The sequence below is a fragment of the Pipistrellus kuhlii genome, unplaced genomic scaffold (assembly GCF_014108245.1).
Source record: "Pipistrellus kuhlii isolate mPipKuh1 unplaced genomic scaffold, mPipKuh1.p scaffold_m20_p_1, whole genome shotgun sequence".
Taxonomy (NCBI): domain Eukaryota; kingdom Metazoa; phylum Chordata; class Mammalia; order Chiroptera; family Vespertilionidae; genus Pipistrellus; species Pipistrellus kuhlii.
The window spans coordinates 58,682,683-58,706,987 of NW_023425404.1; the positions used below are offsets into that span (position 1 = coordinate 58,682,683).

The 24,305-nt window shown below is 38.5% G+C and overlaps 1 protein-coding gene across 4 annotated transcripts in view; it reads right to left on the reverse strand.

Moving 5' to 3' along the window:
* The window catches only part of FMN1 (formin 1), a 373,318-nt gene that overhangs the window by 205,643 nt on the left and 143,370 nt on the right, over nt 1-24,305 (reverse strand). The window lies entirely within an intron of this gene.

Sequence of the window (24,305 nt, forward strand, 5' to 3'; positions counted from 1 at the left end):
TGCAGCTCTGTAAAGCAGACAGATGTTCTGGACAATGTGTTAACTTGTATAAGAACATAACTTGTACAGTGAGAAAAAAATTTGAATCCTGATCAGGTATGAAAATTGATGCTCTTTCTTCTTTACCATTTTGAATTGATATCAAAAGACAGTGGCTAAAATAATAATTCATAATTATTTACTGACAACATTACATACTACCTATGCCTTACCATACATTTGTATTATATTAATGCATATAATTATGGCAATATCTTATAAGAATGCTGGTGTTGTAGCTGCTTCCTAGATGAAGGAAGGCAGAAAGAAATTAAGTAAATTGCCAATGAGAGACTCAAAGTCTGACCTTTAACCCCTAGTCTAATGCTCTTTTCAGGTCATCAAGATCCTGAGTCATCAGTAACCTTCCCTGTTCAATAGTACTATTTAGGAAGTCAAACTGCTAACACAAAAATGGAAATACTTTCTCATTAAAGATGCTTTCTTTAAAATAGATGCCCTCCATCCTTTTGGGAAAGAACTGGAATCATTGAGTAAATAGATCTGAAGGTTTCTGGTTCCCAGTCAAGTGGGAGGGCAACACTGCCTGAGGGTCAACAGATCTAGATTCTGCTCCATTATTCCAGTCATTAGCTACTTTTACTTAGCCAATTCTTTCCCACTTCCTGTAATCTTCGTTTTATTAGTATCCAATATGAAAGGTTTCATTACTAAACACTAATCTGTTTATAAAATGCTATTTCTACACCCAAGACTTCATTGTATCTTTCTATCAAAACTTGCTAGGCCCAGCCAATATGGCTCAGTGGTTGAACATCAACCTACAAAACAGGAGATCATGGTTCGGTTCCTGGTAAGGGCACATGCCTGGATTGTGGGCTCAGTAGAGGGCATACAGAAGGCAGTTGATCAATGATTGTCTCTCATCATTAATGTTTCTATCTCTCCCTCCCTCTTCCTCTCTGAAATAAATAAAAATATATATTTAAAAAAACTTCCTAGAATTCAGTACTGCTCGTGAAAGTTGCATCAGGACTTAAGCACAGTGTTATCTAATTAATATAAATAAAGAATCCCAACACTCATTATGAATGCAAAAGTACACACAAGGCCAAAGAGACTCATTGAGGTGCTCTGAAAACACACCAGTAGTTCAGTATGCAGTACAGTTGGAAACTGTAAATCATTTTTGAAACATAATAGTTATTAAAAGTATTCAGGAATATACTTCAAAAATAAACAAATATAATTATGTACAGTCATCCAAGGAAGTAGTGGGGAAGAAAAATACACAAACAAAAAGTCTTTGAAATGTGGAGTGAGGTTCCTACCTGGGACATAAAATAAAGAACCACTGTAGGCAAGAGCGATTTTTGTGAAATAAAAGGAAAAAAAAAATCATTATTCATGGGAGATTCTGGTAACAATTTATTTTTTTAAGTTATTAGACTCACTAAATATTGTGTGGGTCACAGAATGGGTATACCTGGGGATATCCATGGAAATGATTTTCAGACTTCATTTTTCCAAAGAGTAATTCTATAACTAATGAGCAAACCCAAGACTGTACATTTCTAGGCAATGAGCCAACATACTAAGTCCTTCTCTATTAAGAGAGATGACTTGGAATTTTATGTTGCCTTATTATTATCACTACTGAAACTACAGTTAGGAGAATGAGGTATACACGACCCATTCCAGAGAACATATGACCTTAGAAGCAACAGGTGGTAAATCCTGACTCTTAAAACTGACAAACTGAAGCACTTCAAGTAATTAGAACAATTACTTTAATATTTCTTTCTTGCCTCATGCATTTCTTCTTTTATTATTATTGATTTTTAGAGAGAGGGATAGAAGAGGGAGAGAGAGAAAGAATCATCAATGTCAGAGCTGAACATCGATTGGCTGCCTCCCACACATTCCCTACCAGGGATTGAGCCCCCAACCTGGGTATGTGTCCTGAGCTGGAATTGAACTAGGAACCTTGCAGTTCACAGGACAATGTCCATCCAACTAAGCCACATGGGCCAGGGCTCGGCTCATACATATCTATGAAAAGATACCTTACTATGGCCAATGCCCATCTGTCCAATAGTATCACTTTGGAAACTATGAAATGGATCCCTCAATTATGTTTGCCTCACATACTCCCAACTTTGTAGTTTTTAATTGAAAAGGGGTAAGAAATTAAAAATGACATTAGGTCACTTAAATAGCATTGTCCACTTAGAGCAAGTAAGGAGGGATCACTTGTTGAATTCTTTTTAATATTAAAAGTAAAGATGAAACTTCTGCATAAGACTCTAGGATTGCTGATAAGAAAAAACATTTTCCATATCTTTAACAATTATAGCACTCTGGCAGTGAGAAGAGGCTCAGGAGACAAAATGATTGTGATAAATTTCCTACTTATGAGCTTACTCTTCATAGTGGTGTTGTTAAACTCAATAGACTGAAAAGAAGTCTTCATTATAGCAAAGTGAGATAAGACTGTGGTCTCTCTACCATCTAATATTCAAATAAGCTTTAATGAGCATTTACAATACAGCAGGTTTTGTAAAAAAAATTAAGGACAAGAACTGTATGATTTTATTCATATATGAAAAATGAAACAACAACAATGAACAAACAAGACAAACATACAAACACACACAAATCCAAAACCAGCTGACACAGACAACAGAATGGTGGTTACTGGTGGGGAAAGAGTGAGGGGAGGACAGAGTGTAAAGGGGATCATATATTTGGTGATGGAAGGAGACTAGGCTTTGGGTGGTAAGAACACAAGGGAGTATACACAGATGTCATATTATAAAGTTGTAAACCTGAAATTTGCATAATGTTACAAACCAATGTCAGCCCAATAAATTTAACTACAATTAAAAAAGAAACCCACCCTGACTGTGTAGCTCGGTTGTTTGGATCATTATCCTGATTGTTGGTTGTTTGTTCAATCCCCATGCAGGGTGCGTGTAGGAGTCAAACAGTGAATGCCTGGGTGGGTGGAATGACAGCTCAATATTCCCTCCTTCCTTTCTCCCTTCTCTCCCTTCCTCACTCCTTCCCTCCCTCCCTTCCTTCTCTCCCTCTCTCAATAAATCAATAAATTAAAAAATTAAGAAAAAAAGAAACCATCTACACTTTTGAGAATTTCTAGTTGAAAAGAGATAGTTGTGAATTATTTTTCCTTTTCAACACAGCTGAGCTATGTGGGTCTTACATTACTATTATTACTAGAGACTTGATGCACAAAATCCATACAAGAGTAAGCCCTCACAGCCCTGGCTTCGTCATCTGGACAGTTGTTCTGCTGTTCAGCATTTCAGTCAATTTATATATTATACTTTTATTATTATAGATTGTTATTATTCAGACATAACCTTTTCATTGATAACTGAAAAAAACCAAAGATGGTCAATTTGTGCAGCAAAGACATCCCAGGTTGTCTGTGTTGCCTTCCTTATCCAGTAATGAGACACTCCAGGCCCAAACACTCATAACTAACTTCCCTGAATATAAGCTCATGAGTCAGCAAGGAATATTTGGCTTCCTACGTTAATATTTGAACAAATGACCAATGACGTGTACCTAGGCCACAACCACCTTCTCTTTGCCACTTCGAGCTTTCCCAGGGATTAGTCACTTGATAAATCTGCCATTGAGTGGGTTTTAAATTATAGGGTAATCGACAGGGAAAACAAACAAAAGGGTTTATGTGTTTTTCATTAAGATCTGGGCTCTGGCCTAAGATGCCTCCTTAGAGGAACCTAGGAGGAGAAATGTCTTAAATATCCCAAAATTGCACACCCCAGCCAAAAGGAGCCCTCATTATACAATACAAGACATTAGGTGAAATGCCAAAAAAGGGCTCACGAATCTGAGTATAATCTTCATTCTCTAAGTATCAGACCCAAGGAGAAATATTTTCTACTATAATTGGAGAGGCTGGGTCCAATAATGGAAAAAACACTAAAATCATGGTCAGAGTGCCTCAATTTAGTTCAACATTAGACTGCTGTATGATCTTAAATTTGCTTCTTATCTCTGGCTATTTTCTTCATCCATAAAGCAAACAGGTCAGAAAAAGATTAGGAAGCTTACAAACCAGTTTTCTAGGGACCCATGGAGGTGTTTCAGCAGTTCTGCAAACACTTAGTTTTAATGTTATTTTAAAAGTACATTTAACCTGTAGTCCCAAAGTGTCTAAAGAAGTACCTATGTCATAAAGAGACACAAATGTCCAAATTCCCCGAGATAAAAGTTGAACCTTTCTCACCAAGGCTATAGTACTTTCACTTCTGTAGCCTACTTTCCAGAACTCTCTCTCTCTAGGTCAGGGAAAAGGGGGTTAGTGGTAATTACCTAAGATGGTACTGCCACAGTCAGTGTCATTCTCACGTTGCCAGGGAGTGAGTGACTACTGAAAGGTCATAGTGTTAGGCAGGATGTTACATTGCCTTTAACACTGTGATGTCTCATTTCTTCCTCTTTCTCATGGTCTATTTCCTACCCCATTGTTTATAATTGATCTGATTTTCTCAAAGTAGTTGATCAATAAGCTCTTCCAAGAATACATGGTCTCAGTTTTCTGTTCTGTAAAGAAAAGGGAATTCACATCTTCTATTCCCAGGCCAACTTGAAGAGTTACTAATATTTTCCCAGTTTAAAAAAAAAAAAGTATTCCGTTAAAAGTACACCTTGGATTGATAATTTTTCTTCCCTCAGTTAGAGATACCACCTATAAAACTAGTCTGTTCCACAGCACAATCAGAACAGGTTCTTTCTCTACGTATAGGGGCTCCAAAAATGCCAAGGTCTATCCTAACCCCAGTATGATAAGCTTCAAGTTTTCTCGAATCTGTAAAATGAGGGCAACATTACCTGTCCTGTTTCCTAATCTGCATTTCATGGGAAGTGAAAGGAATCCAGAATAACGTAGTCAGAACAAATTAAGAAACTGACTGAAAAACACTCAGAGTTTATATAATATTGGGCACGACTAATAGCAACTAGTTGAGTTTATAGGTGTATTGTCAGTTGGAAGCTACTAGCGCAACCCATATGTCTCATATGAATAGGTTTAAATGTATTTTTAAAATGAGTGAAAACAATATGGTTTAAACAAAAATGAACATTTCTTCTAAATAAATTGCATTAAATAGGATCCATATGCCGGAGAATGCACATTAAAATAGACTAGCATTGTATCCTAAAACAAAAGCTACGGTACCTCTTATGTACAAGGTACATTGATGTTTATGTCAAGATTCTTCTCAGGCAATTTTTACACATTCATTAATAGGTACCTCTCTTGCCTTTTTACAGCTACCTAAAAAGTGCTCAAGTCCTTTCTTTTCACTTCTAACCACTCCTCACAAAAAAGCAGAACGCTTGACTAATGCTGCCACTCCAACCACAAGATAAAACCTCCCATTTTGTTCACTTACAAATGTTACTCCCAAAGATTTTCAATTACCTACCGTCTTTGCATCTTTTTGTAAAATAAGAAAAAATTCAGTTTACATTCAATATTATTTTGTATTCACTTCAGTTGTACAGTGGCTAACCAATCAGATAATTCTTTGCATCTTTGTGTAATTACCTTTGTGTAATTTTTCTCAAACACCTAATTTAGGTCACCACCATTATACTGAAAAATCACTAATAACTTCCCCAGGTACCCAATTTGATGGGACTCTGCAGCTGAACTTGAAGGTGGCCTCTCTTGCTTTCTCTGGTCCTCCTCCTACCTTGGTGGTTATTCTGTCTACTACTGTGCTAGCTTTTCTCTTCCTCCTTCCACCTTCTAGCCAGATCAGTTTTATAAGGACTCACGATTTTGTCTCCCTCGCTCACTGAGCATTCCTAGAACCATGAGTAGTGTCTGGTGTGTAGCAGGCACTCAGATAGTAATGCCCCTAGCCAACCTGTAGAAGTCACTAAATTTATTGTGCCCATGACTATTGCATTCATAGAGAAAGGCAGAGAATGGGGCAGAAATTCTGAACAGCATCCATGTAAGCTTTGTTACATGTATGATTAAAAAGCCTCTAATCTATATGATGACTGCTATCAGCCCTCAGTGAGGCTCTAGCTCATAAATGCATAGCTGTTGGAGACCACATTCTTCCCAACAAGTCTCATGCAACTCTAGCACTCATAAGCCCAAAGATGCAAGCCCAGCTCCATTCTGACCCAGTAAGTTTGTTTCACTCAGTGGACCTCCAGGCCTGATTACTTTACAATATGCTCGGGGCCTAAATGAGAGATGACAAATGGACAGATCCCAAATTAGTCAAAATAAACCTTCTACTCCAAAGACATTCATAATGTCATCATTGTGAATACACAATCTTTTATTGGTAAGAATTTTTATAGTTCCCAATACATTTCCATTTTGAAATAATTGAGGAACCCACAGACATGTTTTATTCCATGTGCTTCCAAGTGTTATGAGTTAAGTTTCCAATTTTCTTTTGCTGGGACGGACACCAAAATGATTAGGAATTGGCATTTGCCATATAAATGCTCATATAAATGAGCATATAAATGCCTGGATCAACAAAAAGAACTTGCAAACTGCAGCCACGATAATGTGGGTGACAGGTTTACTCTTCACCATGGCGAGGCTCTTTTAGAGTTTCTGTATGCAACAATAAAGCTTATCAAACATCTCCGGTTATACAGCCCTCTGAGAAGAGGCACAGATATTTCCAGAGCTGTGCTTGCTTCATTTGGAATATCTGCAACTGAGGATGCACAAGTGAGAAAGTCCACCCCCAGCACCTAAGCTCAAAGTCTTGAAAACTCAGGGAAACAGAATACCGTAAATGTTCTTTTTGAGCATCGAGAGAATTCTGAAACTTCCTGACTACAGGGCATCAATACCCATGTTTTTTTAAGAAACAATTTTGACAAAGTAGCATGCTGATTTATTTGCACTCACAAAGATCTGAAGTAATATTCAAAAACAGATCTCTTGCTTTGTGTAAACACAGATTAAGAAAAATGTAAATCCCCCATCTAGGTTTATTTTTTTTTAATGAGGATTTTAATTATATATTTATAAACCTGGGGTGCTCAATGCCTTAAACAGTTAAGAAAATAAATGGAATTTGGCAGAACATTTGTTCTGATTACTAGATGTTTAATGATACTTGGAACATAGAGATGCATGTGAAATTACACTCAAGTATGATGCACACAGAAGAACTTGGAAAGGGCCAGATCTCATTTTGACTTAATTCTTTTCTCCTGGAATACAGACAAACCGCATTCTTGTTTTCCTCCCCCACTCCACCTCCTCTTGGGTTAAACTAGTGTATTACTTTTGATTGATATTCATCACCATAATTTGTGTTTTTTGAAAGGATAATTATTATAAGAATTACATTATTTTACTTCTTCCAGAAATTGAAATATATGAATTTAAATCAGTATTCTTCTTTCCTAACTGACCAAAGGGAGAGCATAATTCATGAAATAGTTTCAAAATTAATGTTTAACTATTCTATGCAAGGTTTAAATGTAGTTTGACAGAGGGTTATGGCTGGCTGTAATTTTTTTTCTCCCTGGCAATATTTCCATTTTAAGTATTACGGCTACACATATTAATAATGTGAAAAGACAGGGGCACTATTACCTGAAAACTCATATATAATTTCTTCAGAAGGCATTCAAAAGTTATTAACTAAATATACAGGTTAATGAAATGCAGAGCCAGCTATAAAACGTCTATATCACTACATTACCGCTGTAGCATTTCATATCATCAGTGCGCTGCTTTCTCATGTTCTGGGCCTGTCAGCTACAAGAGCTCATAGGGACCAGGTCGTGCCATGCACCCTTCATGAAAAAATGAACTGACTCAAGTACCCACGCCAGTCGTCTATTCTAAATAATTACAACCTACTTACACTCTAAATATTTAGATTACTAGGAATCTCGGTGTTGGACCATCACCTTTCCCACACTGCCCAGAGCAGAAGGCGCTCCAATCGCATGCCCTTGAATACAGTATTAATACACATATGAAACAGATTAGAATGGCTGAGGTGTCTGAAAGAAAGGAATTTTGATTTTTATAAAGATTGGCATGAAGATCATTTTTCTTGGTCCAGATTTACTTTGTTAAACATACCCCAACCTCCACTGTTGTTGCCAAATATAAAAGCAAATGCCAATTTTCTTCCAAGTCACTTTCTTTTTTATATTTTTCTTTCATGTGTTTTCAGATTTTCATATCAACATAGCACAGGTAAGAATAAAAGTGTACAGTGCAATCCAATCATGATGTGCCAGCAGAGAAAACGCTGATCAGCCCAGCCCTATCAGGGCTCACGAAGAAGAAAGCATTAGTCTTTTTGTTTCTGGTTATGATTGGTTTTAACGCTGATTTGGGGGGAGGGGAGGGAGAGGGTGCTATGCAAAATCCCCTCACAACATTCATAACTTCTCAGTAATAGTCCTTTGCTAAGGGTGGTGCTTGGTTGCACAGGTTTGGGGCAGGGGATGTAAAATTGCCCCAAGAGGTATTTCTGACAGCTGGCAGCCTCTCTGTCTCTCCACTTAGAAATATATAAATATACACACACACACTAGGTAATCAGTTTGCTAATGAGCAGGGAGTGAGTGAAGCTGTGGGAATCCAATGGTGGAGTCTTAAGTCACAATAGAACAGAGCAGAGTCAGTCTGGACACCAATCCGTATCTCACAAATCTAGAAAATCTTGTCTGAGAATTATGACATAATCTCTCAAACTCCTATTTATAAACCCTGAAAGCCATTTTTAATCTTGCAAAGATAAAAAGTGAGGAAAGAAGAAAAAATAAAGTCTTAGACAATCGTCTGACCTTAAAAATCAACAAAGTTGGAAACGAATTAAACGTTTGGAAGAGGTAGCCCTATTTTCCTCCAATTGATCTGTGCATTCCTAAAAGAACTGTGTTTAATTTTGTTCGTGTGGCTGAAGATTGTGGTTTTAAACATGTCATTTGAAACCTCAGATAGCATGTACTCAGGACTGCCCGCCATTAAGGGCTCCATGGCAGCTTCTCTGCCCATCACTTAATTGCTGGTAACACTTTCTCTGCTTTTGGCAGAACCATCTCCGTATGGCTTAAGTGATGAAACACTGGATTGGGACAAATCCTGACTTCCAATCATGGTATGACTATCAGCTGCCCACAGATTCTTGGGCTCTGTTACTGCTAATGAGTGGTAACCAGAGGTGAACCTCAATGGGTGGTCGCCTTCCTCCACTAGAAAGACCCCTGTCCTGTTGGAGGCATGCTGCTTCCCTCAAGGGCACTGAGGAAGAGAGGTTTGAGAACCATTAAGCTCCATTCTAAGATCAGCTCTTTCAACCTTCAGTTCTCCACCTATAGAATGCAAGGGTTAACAACTTACCACAAATTCAAATGAGTCCATGTTGCTTTAACCTAAACGAATACAAATGACCCCTCATCAGAAGCTGTCTAAACAGGCAACACGTGATAAATGTGCATCTAAGACAATGAGAAACAATAAACACCATTCTCCCCGAAGAAAAACATAAACTGTAAAAAAAGATGTCTTTTAAAAAAACCTTCTGGGAACATAGTTTTCTTTGTATAGTTCTCTGTCTGAACTGAAGAATATTGCCTGTAAAATCACTTTGGTTTAAGCCCAGTTTCCATTACAGAGGAATAAAAAGGGAAACCAACCAGTGGTTGATTTATGCATTAATGCGTGCATTACTGTGATGGTAGACTCAACTGTGTGCTATTTACTGAAGGTTTGTGTCCCTCTTGTGCTCAGCACTGGGGGTGGGAGGAAGAGGCAACACCGCCGCTTTCATGACTATGAGAGTCCGCTAGGTGCCTGGGTCAGGTATGAAGCGCCTGAAGTTTCAGAAGAGGAAGCCCTGGGCAATCAGAGATGGTTTCACGTATGAGAATGAACCCTTGCCAGGCCACAAAGGATTGGCAAAAGGTGAGCAGACTGTGAGAAATCCAAGTGGGAGAACAAGGCAGAGAGATGGGAAAGCATAGGCAGCTAGTGGAAGAGAAAACTAACGTCATATCTTTGAATCGGATTTTAGAAGGTTTTAAATGCCATGCGCAAGACTTTGAACTTCACCTGATAGGCAATAGGGAGCCACCAAAGGTGTTTAAAAGAGGAACAACAGTCTCTAAGTAATTTATAACATGGCTGGAGTACAGGAAAGCTATGAGAAGGGTTATGTCTAGGATGAAAGCACAGGGTGCCAAGGAACAAGTGTATGTAAGGGACCGGATGCTAAAATTATCATAATTTAGCAATGAACTAGATGTAGAAAGTGAGGGGCTAGGAGTTGCCAAAGAAGCACCTGAGATTTTTGGCCAGGACTTTTACTTTTAAGAGAAAAACAGAACATTAAATGTATAGGGCAGCTAAGAAAAGAGATGGTTTGTATTGTGTTTATAGTGGGGGCAAGGGGTTGAGCAAATCATAGGCAGACAAGTCCTTTCAACACTGGGTATTTTTTTGATAATTCTGATTTGGCAATTTTAAATTTGTTATACTGAAAACATTTCCCAGTGTAGGTTTTCTAGAGAAAAAGAAAACAAAACAAAAAACTAGAATTTCTCTGGCGCTGGAAAACTTGAATCCAAATAATTAGGTCTGAAAAGCCTTTACACAGCAATAAATGAAATCTCCAAGAGACAATGCATAGAAAGTGAGGTAACTATAGGCTACCTTTTGGAGAGTCATGGTTGGGAGTGCTGTAGAGTTAGAACTGAGTGGCAGAAAGTAAGATGTAGAGACACTCAGAGGAGGAAGCACAGGAGAATTCAGTGTCTCAGATGTCCAGGGAGGAGATTTTAGCACTGACACTCTAGAATCAATGAAGAGTGGTAGGGACCAAAAGAGTTCGTAATTACTGCATCTGTGGCCTCAGCTGTTTCAGAACAGTGATAACAGACAGCAAGTGGTGTGAGAATCGTCTGCATGGAACTAAGGTTTGAGAACATTACCAGTGAATGGAGAGATGGAAGCTCTAGGAAGCAGAGTGGTCAAGCGAAGGGATTTCAAAGTAAAGGATGGCTGAATTTATCCTTAGAAATGGGGAAAGGCACCTGCCAAAAAGAGAGCAAGGGATGAGAAAACATGCAGAAGGGATGGTAGGGGACGGCATCAAGGAACTCTGGTGGACAAATATTCACTGTTTGAGTTTCTTTTTCTATGCAGAGGGGCCAAAATTAAAAACGAGGCAAAGAGCCCTGGCAGGTTTGGCTCAGTGGATAGAACATCGGCCTGTGGATTGAAGGGTCCTGGGTTCAATTCCAGTGAAGGGCATGTACCTCGGTTGCAGGCTCCTGGTCCTCGTCAGGGGCATGCAGGAGGCAATCAACTGATGTGTTTCTCTCACATTTCTGTCTCTCCATCTCCCTTTCTGTCTCTCCATCTCCCTTTCACCCTCTCTAAATATCAATGGGAGAAAATATCCTCGGGAGAGGATTAAAAAACAACAACAAAAAAAAAAACACAACAACAACAACAACAACAAAAAATGAGGCAAAGAAATGAAGGTGTCAATAGCCTATAATCAAAGGCACTCATTTTTAAACTATTGCCTTCTTATTTTAAAATAAATCCTTCCTTTCTCTACCCAGAGTTAATTTAGCATCTGGAGTCCCTATTCTCACTCTCCTCCACTTTCTCAAGGATGTTTTCTTATCAATTTGTTCCTGACTGGGCAGCTCTCCCCTTCACCTACACAGATTTCCTGTGGACAGTGCAAGGCTGGCTCCGCTGGTTCCAGGCCTAATCTACACCTAGCGCACATCTGTTCTTACTGCTGGGTGGTAACTTCCTAAATATTTCACTACATAATCTGGATTATGTACTCTGTTGGTGAAGGTAGGATCTGTGGACTGTCTGAAACCACAATCACACACACAAAGTGTCAGGGCAATGCCTCAAGGCTGGGTCTGACGCTGAAGCCTTATGCTGCTTTCTCATGTGCAAGCCTCTCTCTAGACACTTGTCAAGAGGCCGCGGTAGACTCTGTTTCTGTCTAAACATTACAAAGTACTGGCTTGCTGTCAGAGACCAAACGCTAAATGGCTGCAATCACTTGATAGATTGTGTGAAAATTTTATGGTCCTTCCGTCAGACACCATAATTTATTATCACATAATACACAGTCAGAAGAACCAAAAGAAACCATCCCACAAGGGCAAACAATGTGGAGGCAGTGGCCCTTTGACACTCTGAGGCCACAGGCATTACATGGATCCAATAAGAAAGCCGCCTCCAAGAGCGAGAGAACCACCTCTTGATCTTGCAAAATGTTTTTGGACACCTAAAGGCTCTTTTATTGCTGGAGCTGATTAAAATGAAAAGCTTAAACGACTAAAATGTTCTTTTTGATGAGTTTTTGCCATGAACTATGGACCCTGTAGTCCAGTGGGATTCAAGCCCTTTGATCCTGGGCACTCACATAAATTCAGAGTCATAAAACAACATTGGATTTGATTTTACTAGTGCGGCTGATGTGCCAGATTTGTAATGCAATCTTGTTTTCTCCCCTCCTTGTTTCTGGGCCCGTCCACCATTGTTTTATAGCAAAAGGAAAGGAGTTTCCATTTGCTTTTGGCAACCAAGCTTCAAGATTGAGCCACTACTCTGCAAAGTGGTAATTTCATACAAAAATAATGATACTCTATTACAGTCATCACCATTAGAATCCATGTTATTTTATGTGCTGAAAATAAAATACAAAAAAAAGACACCACCCTTTTATGCATAAAAAGAATTACAGTTTCAATATTAAAGAGGGTTAGAAGATCATGTGGTTGGAAACTATAATACAAGTTTTAAGTAGGAAAAATATAATCAGGGGTAACATTCATAAATTTATAGCAGGACTAACTGAAAATAAAATTTAAATAATAAAAGACCTCCAGGTTATTTAATATGTTAGTTTTCAAATTTCAATTATCTAAAAAAAAAACTGGTATCTGCGAGGGAAGTAAAGGAAGTAGTCAGAAACATTTGTGAAAATATATGAAAGGAAAGTAGCTGAGATATTTAATTCACTTCCTTTCCTAATAGTCTAATCATTTTCCTGTGTCTGTATCCATACAATAAAATAATCCTATATCTTCTAACTTTGGAAGTGAAAGTGTAACTATAAGACGTCTATTAGGAAATAAAAATGCAAATAATTTTACAAAAACCTGTATTACAGAGACCAAACTGATCAGTAATAGATCACAATTATGTATTTTTTCATGGCATGAAACATCAGTTTGGGCTCATTTAGAAAGTGCAATGATATATTCAGCCTGTTCATTAGACCAGGGAATGCTAATTTAAGTTGTATAAATAATTTTTAGCAATTTTATTTTTCATAGATTATCTGAATACTGGAAAATGGCTCACCAAAAGTATTTTGTAAATGACATGGGCACAAGAGACATTAGAGGGCTCAACGATTCTAATTTGAAAAGAAATAGGGTTAAATATAACAGTGTCATTATCCCATGGGCAATGCAAGATGAATTTTCAGTTACAATCTCTCAATCCATGTGTGAGGCTCAAGAATATCTCAGAGAATGTTCCATCCGGAGAATAAAATTCCAGCACACATTCACCTCCTTGCCTTTATGTGTGACTATATTAGAGTAAACCATATGAAATGTTTATTTTATCAGTTAAAATAGGTCAAATATCAGCAATTTCAGATGGATAAAATCCATAAAAATGGGGGAAAAACTATTAATTTGTTCTTCCAATTAATACTTCAAATTGTTATTCTATCTATGTATTTGCAGCAGATCGGGGGATCTTTTGAAAACCCAAATCTATTTTTGTCACAGTCCTCTGCTCAGAATTAGCAGATTCTCATTGTTCTGAGGATGAAATTGGGAAGCCTTAAAAAGGACCAACAAAGCCCTCCTGAATCTAGCCTCTGGCCCTCCTCCACTTCATTGTTTTCCAAGCTTCAGTCTAAGCAAACCACCTTATGCTTTATCACAGCATTTTTTTTCAAGAGAGTTGAATATACCAGGAGATCAGATTAAACAAATTCTGTTTAATAAAATTATTTCTCATATAGACACACATACACATGTAATCTGGGTTTCAATATGAAATGTGTTTTTTATTCTGAGATGCAGCCTAACAAGTCTGAAGTATGCTACTCCAGAGCTTCACCTGAGCCTTTCTCCTACTTGTCACTTACTGCTCCAGTCACACTGTCTCTCCGCAGTCCTTCAAACCAGCCAAGCTCCTATTCACCCTTTGGACCTCAGCTTAAATGTCACTTCCTAAAAATTATCCTCCCCTGACCTTCCAAATCTACATTATAGCCTATCATAGCATCTCGTTCTATATATTTCTCCAAAGCACTCATCTAATTAGATTTATTAAGTAGCTATTTTATTAATATCTTTCTCTCTGACTGGACTACAAGGACCAGAAATTAAGGACCAGGTCTGTTCTGCTCCCTCCAGCATCTATGGTGGTACAGGACCTGACACCCAGTACGTAATATATAGTGAGTGAATGAATGATAAAGTGACCTCTAATTTCCTTTTGATGACTTCATTCTTAGATGAAAGACAGATAACCAATTTCATTAGGCACTGTTTTTAGGTGGCTTTGTCTTTTTTGCATATAGAATGTGTGTGTGTGTGTGTGTGTGTGTGTGTGTGTGTGTGTATGCGTAAACACATCATATATTGCTTCTGTAAGTACATTAAGCATTATGCCTATGAGTACAGACCTATATGCACATATCTGTGAATGCTGCTCTGTGAAATAAGCTAAGGGAAATTTTATTTTTCATGTGTTTTGAGCAAAGCTCTGAACTGGAATGCTGTTTCAATCATCAAAAGAAAATCTACTTGAGTTTTAAGAGAAAAGGGGTCAAGCTGACCTCCAGTGGTGAGATTGGGAAATGCCTTCTAAAATAATTGTAAAATATCCAGATTACCTATCACACAAAGGGATACATGATGCAATATACCTGTCACAGTTGATACTTTCAATTATACATGTTATATCTATTTGAAACAGGTAGAGGTCACACCATACAGGGTATTAAAACAAAACAAGCACCAACAGTTTTTATAGAGATACCTACAGCAGTTTCCAAAGACACCAAAAGAAACTGCCACTCATTTATGGCAATCACTAAAATCTGAGACTTCACAAATCTTAGTTGAGATGTAAAATCTGGAATTCACAAAACACATTAAAAGCAGATAAATTCTAGATACTAACAGTCACAGTAGCATAGGTCCTAATATTAGCTCATATTAAAAACTTAGTTTAAGCTGCCTTAGTTTAAGTTATCATTCAGTTATTGCTTCTCAGGCTAGTATAAATTCTATTCTCCCAATTAAATGGTAATCACTGAGTCTAGAATCCAGGTTATGAGCTGAGTATAGTGTCTGGTATATAGTAATAGGCAATAAGTGTTTTAGCTGCTATTGCTATCATCATTATTAAGTGATGTTTTATTCTCTAGCACATCTCTTATATTTGACAGATGCTCAATTAGTATTTGATTACATAAAAGATAAATAATAAAAAGTACAGTTAGCTTATAAAACTAGAGGTCCAGTGCACAAATTCATGCATCAGTGGGGTCCCTTGGCCTGGCCTGTAGGATTGGCCTGAAACCGGCTCTCCAACATCCCCTGAGAGGTCCTGGATTATGAGAGAGAGCAGGCCAGGCCGAGGGACCTACTGGTGCACGATCAGGGCTGGGGAGAGACTTGGGAGACTGGCTAGCCAGGGAGGGATGGCAGGAAGGCTCTAGGGTGTGTCTGGCCCATCTGGCTCAGTCCTGGATCAGCACTCCAGCAGCAAGCTAACCTACCAGTTGGAGCGTCTGCCCCCTGGTGGTCAGTGCACATCATAGAGAGTGGTTGAGAGGCCTTAGCATATCATTAATATATTACACTTTGATTGGTTGAATGGCTGACTGGTCAACCAGACACTTAGCATATTAAGCTTTTATTATATAGAATTATACTTTAGAAAGTTAATCTTCATAGCAAAAACAATTTTGAAATGCAAATGCAACATCTTCCTCAGGCCCCCCAAATCTATGCTATAACTATTTGGGGTGTTTTTACATATCAGATATTTTCTTCATAAAATCATGGCAGCAGTAATAAAAATAAGATAACAATGTTATAGCAAAAATATTAAAAGCAATGCTCCTTGAAACATTAAGTGTACATTAATCACATAATTTTTTTCTTTTAGATAGGTACATGGTTTATATTGGGAGAACTTTGCCACCATAAAATACTCAACAGTCACTGACTTAAACTAAATGAAACCTGCTGCTCCTCAGAACAAATGCAATAGTTACCACTTATTGGACATCTACCACTTGCCATTGTACTTCCGATCCCATACTTAACGATCTCAACACCTGCAATCAGTATTCTATCCACCAAGTTAAGATATCATCACAACCACTTTTCAGAGGAGAAGCTGAAACTCAGAAAGGTTTAAATAATTAGTTCAGCAGATAGTGGAGACAGAATTCAAACTCAAGGAAGATTTCACATCTGTGTTTCTACTCGCTGATCTGCCTATAGTTATGCTGCATTTCTTTCAATGAATGACTAGATGACTTCAATATACAGATTTATTCTTTTTTTAATATATTTTTATTTTATTTATTTTTTAATAAGTTTTTATTGTTCATATTATTACAAATGTTCCTTCCCCCCCCCACCATTGCTCTCCTCCACCAGGTTCCCACCCCACCCTCTGCCCTTTCCCCACTCCCCATTGTCCTCATCCATAGGTGCACAGTTTATGTTCAGTCTCTTCCCACGCCTCCCTCTCCCCTTTTCCCCAAGAATTGTCAGTTCACTCCCCTTCCATACCTCTGATTCTATTATATTCAACAGTTACTATTGTTCATCAGATTTTTTTTTAATTTCCTTGGTTTTTAGATTCACTTGTTGATAGTTACGTATTTGTTGTTCATAATTTTTATCTTTGTTTACTTTCTCTTCTGAAAGAACCCCCTTCAGCAATTCATATAATTCTGGTTTGGTGTTGACGAACTCCTTTAGCTTTTTTTTTTATTAGATTTATTCTTTAACATATTTTTCTCCTGAAGTCAATAACTTTTAAGGACCAATATTCTATCCAGGGACAGGTCAAAGAAATAAGATCATGTCATGAATACTCTCCAGGAAAGGACCTTTAAGGTAGAGAAACTTCCATAGGCAGTTGAGTACAGAAGTCAAGAGTGCCACCTTATAGGGTTGGCATAGTAATTCATTTGATCCTAATTTAATTCTGGCACAGAGTAGGTGATCAATGAATACCACTAGGACTCAGAGCAAGCTAGGACACAGAATTGCTGTGAAATGGTCAAAGCATACACATGCTTACTTGTATGTACACAAAAAGACAAAATAAATTCACACTATGGACTCCAAAACTCATGAGGTTGTACTTATTTGAAGAGGTCCAGCATTAGGTCTAAACAGGCATTCAGATATCCCTCTCACAATCCAGGACTGCTGGTTCCCAACTGCTTGCCTTCCTGCCTGCCTGGTTGATCCTAACCGCTTCTGCTTGCCAGCCCGATCACACCCTAACCACTCCCCAGCCAGTCTGATTAATGAAAGTTGTCATTTTCTCATGGTGAAGGGACTGGAATCCATGTTGATAAAAACACCTTGGCAGCTGTGGTGGCCGGCATTGGCAGCAGCAGCAGGTAATGGGGGTGGCACCATCCCCTGATCAGACTGGTTGCCTCCTATAGAGGGATGCCAGACAGCAGCTTAAGCCTGCTCCCCATATGGAGTGGGCCTAAGCTGTCAGCAGGACATCCCTGAGGACTCCCGGATTGGGGAGGTTGCAGGTCGTACTGAGGGGACCCCCCTTGAACAAATTTCGTGCACCGGGCCTCTGGTTCATTATATTTTGACCAGTTGCCTAGCATTGCTGCAGGAAATGTGGGACATGGAGACTTCCAAATCTTTTAGATTGAGTTGAGGTAGACACATGGAACCACTCTACACAGTCCACAGTAATAGAACTTCAGAAGTAGAAGGAAACTTAGACCACTTAGTCCTACACTCTTAATTTATAGCTGAAGAACCTATTATTCATCCAATGGTACAGGATTATAGAAAACTCACAGAATTATTGGGCGAGGCAAAACAATTCTGGAGAGAAGGAAGCACCTCCACTGGCGCTAACATACCTCCCTTCCTCCTTTATGAAGAGTTAAGAAAGCAAAGGATACCACTCAGAAGGTCACCTGCTACAATATCAGTCTGTCACCTAAAGTAAAAAACAAAACAAAACAAAACAAACACAAAAAAGCAAACAACTATTGTAAAAAGGAAAATTATCTTAGTCCACACAAGTGGCTCATGTTTAGACTTTAAGACTCAGACTCAGCAAAGGTGATTGGAGCAGGTGGTGCATGAAGGGGGCATACACAACCTGCACCAGCTTCCATGATACAAATGAGTAATACACATATTCTTTGTTCTACAACCAGCTTTCCTCCATTTGCAAGCATGGCTTGACATACTGTCTGACTCACATGGGGCCAGACAGCACCCTGAAGGCTGAAACAAAGGACTCCTGGGTAAGCCTGCCAGGGAATTAATTGCTTTGTGTTTTTCATGAAAATTCAACTCCAAAGATGTCTTATGGCTTCGAGGTAGCCAGCGGCCTAAAAGACATCGCAATACCAGTGAACTAGCAAGTGTACTAAATTCATAATACTGTATTATACACCCACAATGAAACAATGAATTAAAACATTTCTCAGCATTTAATTTTCTTTCCTTCTTTTTGGCATCTCAGAAATGAGTTATACTAATATCAGCACTTAGGGGAATACCATAAGGGTTTGATGAAATCATTATATTTCATTTTTGTGAAAGATTTGTTTATTGTTCTATAAATTAGTCCTTTTTCATTGCAGTAATCTCCAGGAATTAACAGATTTGAATGTATTGTGTTGATAACAAAGAACATAATAAATGGAAAAGGCTCAGGATTTATGTCTCTATAAATTTAAGCTGTATCAGCCTAAGTGTAGTCTGCACTCAATTTTGTTTCAACGACAGCAATGTGTAACCAGTGGAGTGGTTTGAGAGAGAGAAAAGTAAGGAAACCTGTAAGTTTCTCTTCGTGGAGGCCAACATACCATTTGGTTCTCTGGGGGACAGCAAGGTACAGAGTAAGTTAATTTCCAGTTTGGCATTCATCCCTGGATCATTTCACAGAGAGAGTTACCATATTAGAAGTGTGACTGCATTGCACAATGAGCAGGGCCTGCCAGAGGCCATTGCTCAGCAAACTTTCCCTCAGTTTAGGGCTATGGTTATGATGAATGGGGTACAAGGAAAAGGTTCCTCTAAAGGAAATGTCACTGTTGGCTAGTCCTTTGTCTTCTAAACCACAACCCAAAAAACATTAGTTAAAAACAGATAAAAACAATCTGTCATTTCCATGGCACTTATTTCCAAACTGCCTAAAGTACTGGTCAAAAACCAATATTCTTAAATTATCCAAAGCTGCTCAGAGCCAGACAAGGGGTATGCAGGTTATTTTTCAACTTTCAAAGTTGAGGAAGCAGAGAGCCAAAGAAGCCCTACCCATCCTAGGCTCCCTCTCCCTCTCCCTTCCTTTCTGAAATCAATAAAAATAATAACAAAGTAAAATTGTTTTTAGAAAAAGTTCAGTTCTATTATTTTTCAATCACAAGTTGTTATATAAGAAGTATTTGCATGTCATCTATATGCCAAGCACTTTGGTAGGCACTTTGAAGAGATGTAGAGACAAACACCACTGCTCCCCCAGGGTGTGTGGCCTTGTTGGCATGAACATGATGCTGAAACCACTTCAAGAGCTTAACTTAAATCTGACATTGAAATGATAAGATTATATAAATTAACTTAGAATTGTATTCCAAAACATAGGTTATTTGGGGAAGGGGGGGAATTATGTGGGAAACAAGTTATACAATTTTCTCTCTTGTAGTTCTTCTCTATATATGGTAAAGACCCAAAAGGAGAATCAGATATTTCTCAAACTTATACAACCGTGAAATCTTCTTGTCAATAAGCATTTCAGAGGCTCCCAGTTCAGTTGAATGAGTTTCAGGAAACCTGGCATAAACTACTCTGATAGAGAGCACATAGGCAGAGAACAGCTGAAAGATCATGGAAAAATCATCCTAAAAGAATAAGTCAAATGTCCCAAGGAAGTCCTCAACCGAGAGAGTCCGAGGATCACTCTAAACTCAATCTTGCTTAATCATAAGGAGATCTGTGCAGATAAAAGGAACAAGAAATAACACATAACTAGTATGATTGGGTGTGCCCTGTGCCAAACAATTCTAGAAAGACATTATCAGCAGCAGCATGCGTATTATTGTACAGATGTAAAAACTGAGAAAACTAAGTCCCAAAGAAGTTGATTCATTTCTTAATGTCACAGTGGAAGGAGCTGGACTGAGCCCTAACTCAAAGATCTGAGTTCTTTCACATTCTCATCACGCATAAAGTAAAATCTCAGCTTTACAGCCATACAACCTGTACAACAGCCATGATGGTGGTTTTCAAATGTGGCTCCTAAGCAAACTCTCAGAAAAAACTCTATGTGTAGCATGAAAGATTTAGTTTTACCATATGCTTTGGAAGGGCATCTCTGAAGTATGTTTCTACCCAGCAGTCATGAACTATGTTTCTACTCAATCATCATGAACTCGTGTAATGGCTACCACAGGCAAAACTTCTCAAATAAGTGAAAACTTGTAAAGGTAGATGGTAACGTTTTAAAATTAAAGTCAGTAACACAGAATTATCTAAAATAGGGGTGTCGAACTCAATCAGAGAAGGGGCCAAAATCTAAAATCCAGCCTAAATCGCGGGCCGAATGGTTTACTGAACAGTCATAAACTGTCATTGTGATGGAAACGCAGCGGAGTGCAGTGATGACAGCGCGGTGCGGGCCACATTGCAAGGCCTGGCGGGACGGATTTGGCCCTCGGGCCTTGTGTTTGACACATGTGATCTAAAAGTTAAAAATGAACCAGATGATGCCCAGGATCATGAAGTAAGAATCATAAATTCTCAAGGTACAATTTGCTAAAGAAAGGACCCACTTGGACAAAATTTAGTAATTCTGCTGTGGCTATTTATCAATGACACAAAATAGTGAAGCCATAGGGAATGTTCAATGCAGGAAGCCACTGCTTGCCAATACTATCATGAGAGTGCACCAAGGGATGCAGAAGGCCAATGGACCCTGAGCGTTTGCAGGGCTGACATTAAGCACTGATTGTTGGTGTTGAGAGAGTGGTGGCTCGAAGCAATCTCCTGACCTGATAGGCTCCAAGTAAATGTTTACTGGACCTTACTGATCTTTACTGACCTTAGAGATAGTCGGTCTGCTACCTGTTTTTCGTGCTTTACTGAGGGCAAGATATGTACCTAAAACTGAATAAAAGCAGACGGGACCTAGTTTTGGTGTGTCTCTTCAAGAAAGAGGCTCCACATGACCCCAATGCCTTCTAAATTCATATTTCTTGTATTTTCATTTGTGCGTCAGCCCCTCTTTCAGAACCTGAACCCCACCTCGAAGGTAATGGCAGTTCAACCTGCCACCACTCTCCTACCAGAGATTGTAATAGAAAAGTCAGCTAAGTTGACTTTGTGTAGAAAAAATAAAAACATAGGATTCCTGAAATAGATTCATTCACATAAACAACAAACCTATGTTTTTTTATAAGGGGAATCTGTATGTTACTTGTTACACATCTTGAAAAACTGTTACCAAGACCAAGCCCTGTGTCCTCTCTATAGTATAGCACTTCGCAATGGCAGGCATGCGATTTGGAACTCCCTACTCTCCCACTTACAAGAGTTGGGACTCTGGGCTAAAAATTTCAACCTCCAACCAAATTATTGTAGGTGGTAAGAATCCCTTTTGCAGGTTGGAGAACTGAACAATTAAGGTTCTCTGAATTTAAGGTCTCATGTTGTTTCTTTAAACTCTCTGAAAACATTCAAAAAATTAAATGTGATACATGTCAATTCTTGTATTTGGTCACATAATTAATCACTTTTCCCTAGTCCTTTACTCATGAAATCTTTCTTATTCTAGAAGGGCATGCTGAAGAAGTCCTGAAACACGCTGGGTTGGCCATGAGTTATAAGTGGAGAAAGAAACTCTAACAGGCAATTGAAGGCTGCCAATGGAAACCACATATTAAGAAATGGACATCGTCACAGCAGTCCTCCCACCCATTCATTGCCTTCCACAGCTCCTGTGACTTCGTTGTTTTGTAGACTCAAGCAGGTAGAGGTGATATAATGGGGGTGCCCATGAGGACAGCCAGGCCAGATTACTGTCAGTTTTATGCGCACCTTCTGTGCAGACTAGTTGTGATGCTGCCAATCTAGTTACTGTATTTTCAAGATCTCCCAGAGAACAGAGATTAATGAAAGCATATAGGAACCAGGCCAGTGAAATGGCCCAGAGTAGGACAGTGGCAAACCAGAGAACAAGTGTACCAGTTGAAGTGGATACCTGCTATTTAACCCCTGCAAGTTGAAGACGTACAGGAAAATAAGCCACTGTAGACATATTTTCCTTTAAAACAAACAAACAAACAAATAAAAACAGCTAGAAATCCCTGCATATTTTAAAATATTTATCCCTAATTCAATCTTTAAAATGTTGTTTGCCAATAAAAACTAGAATATGAGTTGCCAGTTTCCTGTTGAGGGTTATCTGTGACTGCTAAAACAGTTCTGGACTACAGTTAACTGTACAGACTGGGCACCAGGCCTTGCCCTAGTGACCTTGGTATGCCATGGCAATTAGGTATAAATCACAGGTATATGATTTCAGCAATTAGTTATAAACCACAAATATGGGACAAAAATATTCCTTATAGTTTACTGGAAATAGCATTTTAAAGAGCAGATAATTCTTTCAGAGATACATAACACTTAAGATATAACTAGAAACATTTTTTTAACCTTTACTCTTGCCAGTCATACCTTGTTCTGATTTTATTTTAAATAGAGATCACAATTCCAATATACTTTTTTCTTTTCCATTTACTCTTCTTTTTCCCTTCCCCAAGCTTCCCTTCATTTGAGATGGAAGATTATAGGACTTTTATGGAGATGACACAAACTAAAGTATGTAATGTCTAAAACAATGGCCAGCACAAAGTGAGAACTCAAAAACTGTAAGTGCTTGCTATTTCTATGAATATCATTGAGCAGTCAAAGTCCTCTACAGGGCTGGTCTATAGCCTGTGGAAAGCTAGTGTTAACTTTTAAAACCAAACTGTTACATAAAATTTCTGCTCACAGAACCACTCTGTACCTATTCGAGTTAGCAACCTGTTTCTTAAATTAATCCCAGTTCAGCTCCTCTGAGACAGCTGAGAATCTTTTGCACATCAGAACACAGATAAAGAAAGAGAGGTCTCTGTAGAGCATTTTGCAACAAAGGAGATAAGGGCCTCTGCCTCTCTTTTTCCCTTAGGAGACTGAGGTACTTTTCCACCTTTTTATTTCTTTGTAAAATAGACTCATTCTCTCTTCCAAACTACTTAGACCCAGCTGGATGGGGGTGGCATGAATTTATACACCATACGATTTAATGATCTTTTTGCAACTTGCAATTGTTTCATGTATATTCCAAGACACTGTCTGAATTATTGTAAAAGTTATTTCAGCATTATTACTTACTGAAAAGGAGAATATCTGATCTACTATGTTATTTAATTAACAAGCAATCAGTTAACACTAAGCACCAAGTTTTATTTAAAGTTTGCTACTGTCCTCTCCTGAAGGACGGAGTCCACCCAGTCATCAGTGAGCTAGAATCGGTGCCTGATTCGATATTCACTTATTTGAAATTAAAACTCTGAAACTTCCTGTTACAGGCACAGCAAGCAAACCCCAAAAATAAGGGATTGACAATTACATGGTGGGAGGAAATGAGGCCTCAGTCTTTCTGAGCTTCGCCAAGGAGGATCAAGTCAGCCATTTCCAAGCACACCCCAGGGACACACAACTCAACACAACTCTTCCTCCTAGGAGGCTCACTTCCTTAATGCCTTAATCTGCATGACATCATATTGCAGGCATGTGCTAACAGGCAGACAAATACAAACACATGAGTGGAAGTAAGCCAAACAAAATGATTTACACTGTGCCTACAAAAATAACTATTTAAATACTTCTTATAAACAGCAAAAGACTAAATACACCATCATCTTTCCTGCTTTACAAATAAGCCC